This window comes from Phoenix dactylifera, unplaced genomic scaffold (genome assembly GCF_009389715.1).
Source record: "Phoenix dactylifera cultivar Barhee BC4 unplaced genomic scaffold, palm_55x_up_171113_PBpolish2nd_filt_p 000405F, whole genome shotgun sequence".
Classification (NCBI taxonomy): domain Eukaryota; kingdom Viridiplantae; phylum Streptophyta; class Magnoliopsida; order Arecales; family Arecaceae; genus Phoenix; species Phoenix dactylifera.
The window spans coordinates 42,183-51,130 of record NW_024067847.1 but is presented as its reverse complement, the minus strand read 5'-3'; the positions used below and the strand labels follow the sequence as shown (position 1 = coordinate 51,130).

Below are 8,948 nucleotides of genomic sequence, written 5' to 3'. Positions count from 1 at the left end.
AATATGTTATGTTATAATAATAATATATTATTTATACGTTTAGCAAAATATATATATATTATTTATATGATAATATATATTATTTTATTATATGTTATATTATTATAATATATAATATATTATATTATATTGTATTATACAATATAATAATAAATATAATATTATATTATAATAATATTATTATTATGAGGTTAGGAGTATTTTAGGAATAAAACAAATAGAGTTATTTTGAAAATGACTTACCACATCCTCGGTGGTAATACTTTTCTTTTATTTAGGGGATAAATATTATTTATGAGAAAATAACTTATCTAGCTAGAGAAGTGCATAGGAAGATTAATAGAAAAGTTAATCAATTTTTTCGTAATATTTACCTAACAAAAAATGGCCCTAAAGAAAAGTTTAGTATCCTCCTAATGTGCCATGTGTTGAGCAACGGATGCACCATGTGCCTCTTTTTTTTTTTTCTTGGTGACAACGACATATCCTTATTTAGCCACGAGTTTAGCTCCCCCCTCTCCTCAAACGCCATATGTTAAGCTCTAGATGCACCGGCAACCTCTTTTTTCCTTGGTGACTACAATCTATCTTTGGTTAGCAGCGTAGAGGGAGACGGACGCCTAACCAGCCAAGCATGGCTTGGAGAGATAGGGGGTGGTAGCCCTCTCCTATTTCTCTCCCTCTACCCGAAGACTACCACCACCACCATCCTATTTCCTTCAAAACCCTCTCTTTGCTCTCTTCACCCCTCTTCCCTCTTCTCTCTCCATCTCCCCACTTTCTTGGAGGGATTTGAACCCCCTCCTCTCTTCATTCGAAATCCTAACCCTAATTGCTCTATCTTCCTTCTTTATCGCTCTTTTTGCTCCAGTCTTTAGGGGTTTCTAGGGGAAAATCCCAATATCGTCATTACCATTAAAGAGCTCGCGAAGTCTCTTTACCTACTCTCTTCTTGTGTAGGACATAGAAGGAGGATAGAGACATACAATCTATAGATGCCGAAGGAGGTCTTTCAAAATTTACAAGGCTGCCAAGCCGGAATAACTAAAACTCTCACCGCCGATCCCCTCTATCTCTCACACTCTCTCCCCTCTATCTCTCACACTCTCTCTTTCGATTCTTGGCAAGATTTGGTGTTTCCTCTAGGTATTCAAGAGAAGATGAGCGTTCTATTCTAGGCAATGGCTATAGAAATTCTAACAAAGGTTACGGCTTGAGTTTTTCTGTTCCTCTCTTCCAAATGGTAACACTTCCTCCTCCCATATTTTATAATCTCATTCCTTCATTTTTCTTTTTTAGTCTCCTGTTTACATTTTTTTGGAGTTGGATAAAATGATTACTCTAATATAGTTTTTTATGTTAGTTAGAGTTTGTTTGAGATTCCTCTTTTCAATGGATTGAATTCTGTGTTTGGAATTTCCACTTGATGTTATAGTGACAAATTTCTTTTTTCTCTAAGAAAGAATCAAATATAGTTGTAGTTCTACAATAGATGTATGTATTGTTGTGATTTCTACCTTTCCTTTTATAAAAATATATCGTGCTTGGAGAGCCCAAGACGGTTTGACTATTTTTAAACACCCTCCACCCCCTTCCTCTATTTTTTTTCAAAAAAGAGGCTTGATCTTTTCCGGCACAAGCTGCTTGATAATGATATCACACATATTAGGTGGTCCGAGTGAAATAGGATTGTAAGCAAAGTAGGGAGATCTATGAGAAGAACATTGTATCTTTTTTATGGTTGTAACAATACAACCATCACTAAATTCTTGCGATTCTTGGTGGAGATTATTTCCATTTTCAATGCAAAATTAAGGGCTTATCTTTAGTCTTAATGCAAAAATTATAAATTATGAGAAGAAGTTTCACTTGCGTCTTCTCCCTTGGAAAGTGAGCTCCGAGTCCGATCATTTCAAAAAAACTTATTAGCATTTTATGTATCATCCAATGTTTAACTATAAATTTTGCTGATCCTTACCACTCTATTAATTTTTCATATTGTTTAACTAAATCCTACATTGCATGCAGGGATTACTTGCTAGTATATAGTGAACCGAAGCATGACTGTAGCTCTCCACTACCTAGTTCTTGTTTTTGTTATTTTTTTATTTTCTCTGAAATTTATATAGATCAAGGGGCATCTAACTATGTATGAATTTATGTGCAGTGAATATTAAGATTTTGTCCATTATCAATGTATAGTTGGAGCATCATTGGGATCTAGAGGGTCTCGAGGTGACTCATATCTTTAGAGAGGTGAGTGATGCTATAGATTAGGTGGAATCATATGTGGCCAGTTATTTTGCGAATACTATCTAGGAGAATTTATCTTTGATCTCTATTCAATTTCAGGATATTTTGTACTCGAATGAAATGTATTTATAGTAAAATGGTATAACCCACCTTCTCCCTCAAAAAAAATACTATTTTATAAATAACTTCACTATTTTGTTGGACAATTCTTAAAAATGAAAATAACTATTTTATAAATACTATTTTATAAATAACTATTTTATAAATAACTTCACATGCTAATATGGTAGTACATCATTTAAAAATGAAACAACTTTAAATCAAAATCAATCAATTCTTAATAGAAAATGTTAAAGTGCTTAGGTTGCACGTCCTGCGTAAGAGTTGGAGAATGGGATTCGGTAAAATGTGCCCAGACACCACTAGATACTAAGCACATGATATGTAGCAGTGGTCATTTTTGCTATTATTTCTAGTGAGACAATAAGGACTCATTCGAGAACCTTATTTTCATAGAAATGCTACTTTTCTATCTTTCTTCTTTGAAAACTTCAACCAAATAAGAGGTATCTCTTTGTTTTTCCGTTGACTATACATTTTCTCCTTTTTTTCCACAAACCAAACGAGTCCTAAGAGATGCGACTTGGACCGAGATTCCTAGGTCATTGCTTGTGCCTAAGAAGAGCTAAAACAAGCATTATTCATGTAGATTTTAGGGGTTCCCAACACAATGGTTATATGATGCTTAATGATATGTAGGAACCATAAACTATATCCAAAAAAAAAAACACACCAAAAATAGGGTAAGTTCATGGTCTTAATTCGTCAGATGCCTGCATTTCTTGTAGTTTCTTGCAACCATGCAGTTCCATTAAACATAAAACCTCTAGTTCTAGCCTTTCAAACTAAAAGATAAGTATAACTATATCATCTTCAGCAATAACTTTTCAAATATAATAAAATCACCTATCCGCTACTAAACTACATGCAATTCCGACTACATGTAACTTAAATTGAAATACAAGCTCATTTGCTTGGTACCTTTTAAAAATTAATGGATCATCAACCAACTACAAAAAAGTGGTCGGTAATTATATCGACCAAGATTTAATTAATCAATTATATCTTTGCAATTGGATGGATCAAGGTTAGCAACTTGTTATTTACACAAAAGACAATACATAGATAGTTTATTGCTAGAGTCAACTACCTAGAGAAAGTTAGTTGCACAAAAAAGTTATCTGTATAGGAAAACAATCGACAACCACCCAAGTGCAATAAATAAAAGATCTAGTTATTGATGGAAATAACTATCAATCTACATTATAATAAGGAAAAGAGGCTCCATTCATGATCTCTCACCATCTATACACATTCAATGGATATTCACAAAAATGGACAAGGCTTCTAAGGCTATCCAATGTACTTTTTTTTCTTTTCTTTTCTCTAGAGTGTAGGTTCAACATACCCTAGAATTTATCTAGTAGTTCTTAATCACTTTTTCATGGTATTTCTCAATTCATTCTTCATTCTTCATTTGGTATTATCATTGTTTCTATGATGATAATTATCATAATAAGCGTATGATTCATATGATAACTGTTATTCTCATTTAGATAATGATCATTATTATATGAATGAAGCATGAAATAATTTTCAAAAGTTTATGGACAAACTACCTCAACACATCTCTAATGTTTTAGCCAAACATTTAAATCATATGACAGATTTTAAGTCCTCATTGTCGAGGAATAAAAAAGAGACCACTTTTTCTTTCATCAATCATCGCATGCGCGACATCAACCAAGTCAAATTGTTTTCTAATAGAAACATCTTTATAACTATTTGACCCATGTATTACATGGATGGTATATAAAGTCATGATTTTGTTTGCCACTATAACAAATAATTCATCATATTAGAATATATAACTGCAATAATAAACAAGACGAGCCCATTCCAATTCCTTTCTAGTGGCATTGGTTTTCCCTAGTGGCAGAAATTGAGTAAAATTCCTTTTTATTAAATCCTAATTCAATATATTTTTCAACTAAAATAACTTATATTAATGGTTATGACACAAATAAAAAAAAATATATACCCTTCATGTGCGAGAGAGCATTCTACGGATGCAATATAATTTTGTAAAGACTTTTGATCCTCTCTAGTTTGGCATTGAACTGGAGAGGGATGACCATGATTGATCAACTATCCCTCCTTCACTTAATACCAAAATGAAGAGGATTCTAAATCTGTTTATAAATGGGCACATGATTAATAGTACTCGAAGAGTCGGGATTCTCTTTAGTTCAAACTTGGGCTAGAGAGGTCAACCAATCCCACAAACATAGCAGTCCGTGCATTGCATGGTGTTTGTAATTGCATCAGCCCCATTATTTTTGTGAGGACCCGTGCGGGCGTGTGTTTAGTCCCACATCGGTTATTTGCTGGGTAGATCTTGGGTACTTATACAGGATCAAGGAACCCAAATAATAACTTTCGGCTAGCCATTTTGGATGAGGTCCTGGGTTGTTACAAATGGTATCAGAGCGGACCCGGCCCATAACTTATGTGAACTAGGGGACACTGCAGCACGGATCCATTGGGGTTGACCACGGACCGATCGTGGTGTTTGTGATTAGATTTGAATGGATTTGAACCCTTAGCCTGATGAGGACGTCAGGGCTTGAACGGGGGAAGTATGTGACAATTGATGATTTATATATATTATATAAAAGGCTAGAAAATAAGTGTGAGGCCACCAGCAATAGCCTATTATGGAGGTAGGTATGATAGTTGGTGCCTATCATCATCATCATTGCCATCACATCATTATTTCAATAGTTTTTGAATGGAGGGTCATCTAAGCAGGAATGCAAGACTATTGAACACTATAGTATGTGGTTGTTCTCACATGCTAACTTGGCAGGATATTAAAATAATTTTGAATTTATCTAAATTTATAATAAGAAATGCTTAAGGACATCTGTCATGTAACTGTTCAATTAACCAACCCTATGTGGCAATTATTCTTAGTATTAGCTCCAATCACATGAAAGCATGTTAACTTGACAATATGCAATAAAATAAGATATGCAGTACTGCCCATATTATAGAATACAAGGCTATCAATTGGATGCATCATGGCTTGTGCTCACATGAGAGTCAAGAAGAGCGTCATTCGAGAATATTGTTGGGTTCCCATCATCATTAAGGCCTACATGGTGCTTCATCATATGCAAAAATTCGTGATAAAAAAGAGCACATCGAACTACCTTTGGACAAGATTATAATCATTTAGATAGTCTTTGGATATCTATAAATGAGAAATGCATTTCAATAAGATTATATTTGGGTATAGTTGTTTCAATGCTTGATGTAGTGGTTTTGTAGTTGCAGGAAAATAACATGACATATTTGTGTGCCTGTATTTGATAACTATAGAAGTACTTGGTTGTATTACAAAAATGGTATGAATTGTCTGCACCGGCCAATAACCCTGCTAGGATTTAAACCCATCATAAAGATGCTTCCAAAGATTTTTCTAGTTGCAGCAGTTTGCCTTACGATCAATTTGGCTATAAAACAAAATTCTGCACATGGACCTCCAAACGTAGTTTTGACTCACAAGAATTTCATCAACTTACAGCAATCCAAACACTAAAAAGAAACTACTTCTTATAGTCCAGATTCATGTAAACCTAGTTGCAAATATCCAAACACACCTTAAATTAAGTTGATGGCCGAAGGAGGCTTAAACTTGTAGTTGATACTTTCATGAATGTTTGCCCAGTTTATTGTATAGTTTGTTTATAAAGTCATAGTCTCAGGTGTTTGGCTAGTATAGCAGATAATCCAAGACTTAAATGCTATAATTGTTTATCATTTTTAATAAACAAATGTCCTATTTATCTGTTGCCATAAACAAGCTAAGTTTGCTCTCCCGATTTCCCTTTGGTGTTGATTATTTCTATTGCTGAGATTTTGAATAAAATTACCTTCACCTAAAGCCTGCTTTTTCGTAACCACAAGATGATATCTTGTTCATTTGCTAGAAGCTTACTAAGTGGTTATATTTTTAAGATCCTATAGGACAATTTGATGGCATTTAAATAATTTAGGATTGCATTTCTTTCAAGAAAAAGAAGTGAAATACGAATACTTGCTCCTTTTAAATTCTCTTTTTTGTCGCTAAAATTTCCACAAAGAAATATAGGCAAAGGGTTGGAAGTAGGAATAAACAAACACAATGAATAAATCATAGCTACCTCTCACTTTCACAGTTATTCTAGGCATTAGCAGGTTTAACTAGAATAAGTAGGACCTTTTCATTTATAATTAGATCCACTTGGCAAGCACAAGGCTCACCCTGGATTTATATCTACTTTATTCACAAAGCGGATTCTCCATGTAATAACAGTCTCTCCTTGCGACATAAAGGAGGAAGGCATGGACTGATTGGTGAAAAATGCTTCATAAAAAAGTTCTTGGCTTATCAACTTACTGCTCAACCACCTACTGTGTCTCGCAACTTCATGTTCAACCACTTGCTGTGTATCACACCAACTCTTTAAATGGCACTAATCCTTTGTCCGGTCTCAGAAAGAAAATATTTTCTGTGCATCAAACAAGCACCCCCTGGCTTATGAGCATACACACTTAATAACTCAACTAATCAAGAAACTCAGTCATCAACACAATACCTACCTTACCCTACATCAGAGCCTACTGATTAAGAAAAATTCCAAAATTAAGAAATATACCATACTAAACCATGAGGTTTCATAAAATTAGAATTTCTGCCTGAAAAGTAGTTCCAGACTTCGTCCCAGGATCCTCGATCTAGTCCGACTGTTTATTTGTAGATCTTTCTCGAGCCAAACTAATCAGCCTGCATAAGATCCGGTTCCGTTATCAAATAGATATTAAAGCTTTCGAGCACTTCAGAGATCTAGTTACCAAATAGCAAATAGTTTTTTATTAAAAGCTATGCTGCTCAAAGCTCCAAAGACAAAAAAGTTCCACCACCTACAACAATATCAAACTAGGTCTAAATCTACCAACCATATTAGTTCCAAATTCCTTTTGATGTCCATTTATCAAAGAGGTGATGAGGAAATATTATGGTTGCAGCCATAATTTGTTAGCTTCAGATTCCAATACTGGAGTCCATGTGTGTGATGAAACCTTGCATAACTGTCATGTATCCATGTAAGCAGGCATCAGATCTACACTTAAACAAAACCTTGCATAACTGTCATGTCTCCATGTAAGCAGGCATCAGGTCTACACTTGAACAAAACCTTGAATTACTATCATGTCTCCATGTAAGCAGACATCAGATCTACACTTAAACAAAACCTTGGAAAATGTCATGTATCCATGTAAGCAGGCATCAGATCTACACTTGAACAATAATGAAATGATACCCATTGAGTGTTCGAAATAAATTCCTGAACACTACTGCCTTCCAAGCATGCAGAAGATAAGACACAAAAATTTACTAGCTGGTGAGATCTGAATTTCTTTCCACTGGGGCTTCCGCTCCTTCCAGTTTAAGGTACTTGCCTGGCCAGAGGTTCTGGTTAGTCATCCCAACCAAAAATGCAAGAAAGTCTCAATAGATCACGGTACTCATCGGGTTTGAATCTCATCAGGGTTTTGCAAAAATGTGACATAAGATCTACAACCTTTAGCTACGGACTACTTGGATGTGTGGGTACATCTCTTGCAAGAATGAATTGAAGAGGTCAGAGAATTCTAAAAAAAGAGCTATAATTACAGACAATAACTCTTTTTTGATGTTGGATTTAGTTTTGTTTTAATTGCAAGAACGGCCCACTCTGTAGCCACTTTTAACACTTAGAAAGCTTCACCAAAAGTGAGGACCAGTATAACTGACATAAGAAGCAGGGCGGTGCAGGATGGGAAGGGTTGAGAACAATGTAGGGCTCGTTTGATTCGCAGGGAAAGAATGGGGGAAAGTGTGGTCAACGGAAAAGTAATGAGATGCCTCTTGTTTGATTGGAGTTTTCAAAGAAAAAAAACGGAAAAGTTGTATTCCAATGGGAATATGATTCCCACATTTCATGGGAAAGTAAGAGGTGGGAATCACTCTATTTTTATTTTTTTCTAAAAAGATCCTTCAGCATTAAAGAAGTATTAAAGAGTCATTAAAGATCTAATTTTTATTAAAGGCATAATAGGAATTATATATAACTTTCTAGAAAAGTGGATGGTCAACAAACATAAGTACTTTGAAAATTTGTCATTTTTCCATGGTCAACCAAACATGCCAAAAGTACTTTTCTAGGCATCCTCTTCCTAGGAATATATTTTCTAGAAATCATATTTTTAGGAGGAAAAATGCTTCTCGCGAACCAAATGAGCCCGTAAAGAAAAGAAGAGGGAAATGACAAAAGAAAAGGAAGCATATAGAAGATAGAGGAAATAAAGAAAGAAAGAAAGAAAGAGAAATAAATGGAGGAAGAGGACGGAGGAGGAATAAACTCGAAGCTTTTTATCTGGACTCTCTGCAAACAAACAAACAAAAAAAAGCTGTCCCCTTGCATGCTAAAGAGAGACTCATTCTATTAAATCAAGAGTTTGAGTCATTTCAGTACTCTCATGGTATAAAAAAGAAGGACAAAAACAAATGCACGCTTTTCAGCCAAATCACTAATTCCTGCATGTTG

The 8,948-nt window shown here is 34.7% G+C and overlaps 2 long non-coding RNA genes across 2 annotated transcripts; one reads left to right on the top strand and one right to left on the bottom strand.

The window, feature by feature from the left end:
* Nucleotides 1–174: 174 nt before the first annotated feature.
* Nucleotides 175–2,286, top strand: LOC113461362. The gene is made up of 2 exons (XR_003383587.2): nucleotides 175–1,243; nucleotides 2,029–2,286. It is a non-coding gene; the product is annotated as an uncharacterized LOC113461362 (long non-coding RNA).
* LOC113461361 lies at nucleotides 468–4,722 on the bottom strand. Its single transcript, XR_003383586.2, has 2 exons — nucleotides 2,524–4,722; nucleotides 468–2,461 (listed from the first exon to the last, which is right to left on the bottom strand). It is a non-coding gene; the product is annotated as an uncharacterized LOC113461361 (long non-coding RNA).
* Nucleotides 4,723–8,948: the final 4,226 nt, after the last annotated feature.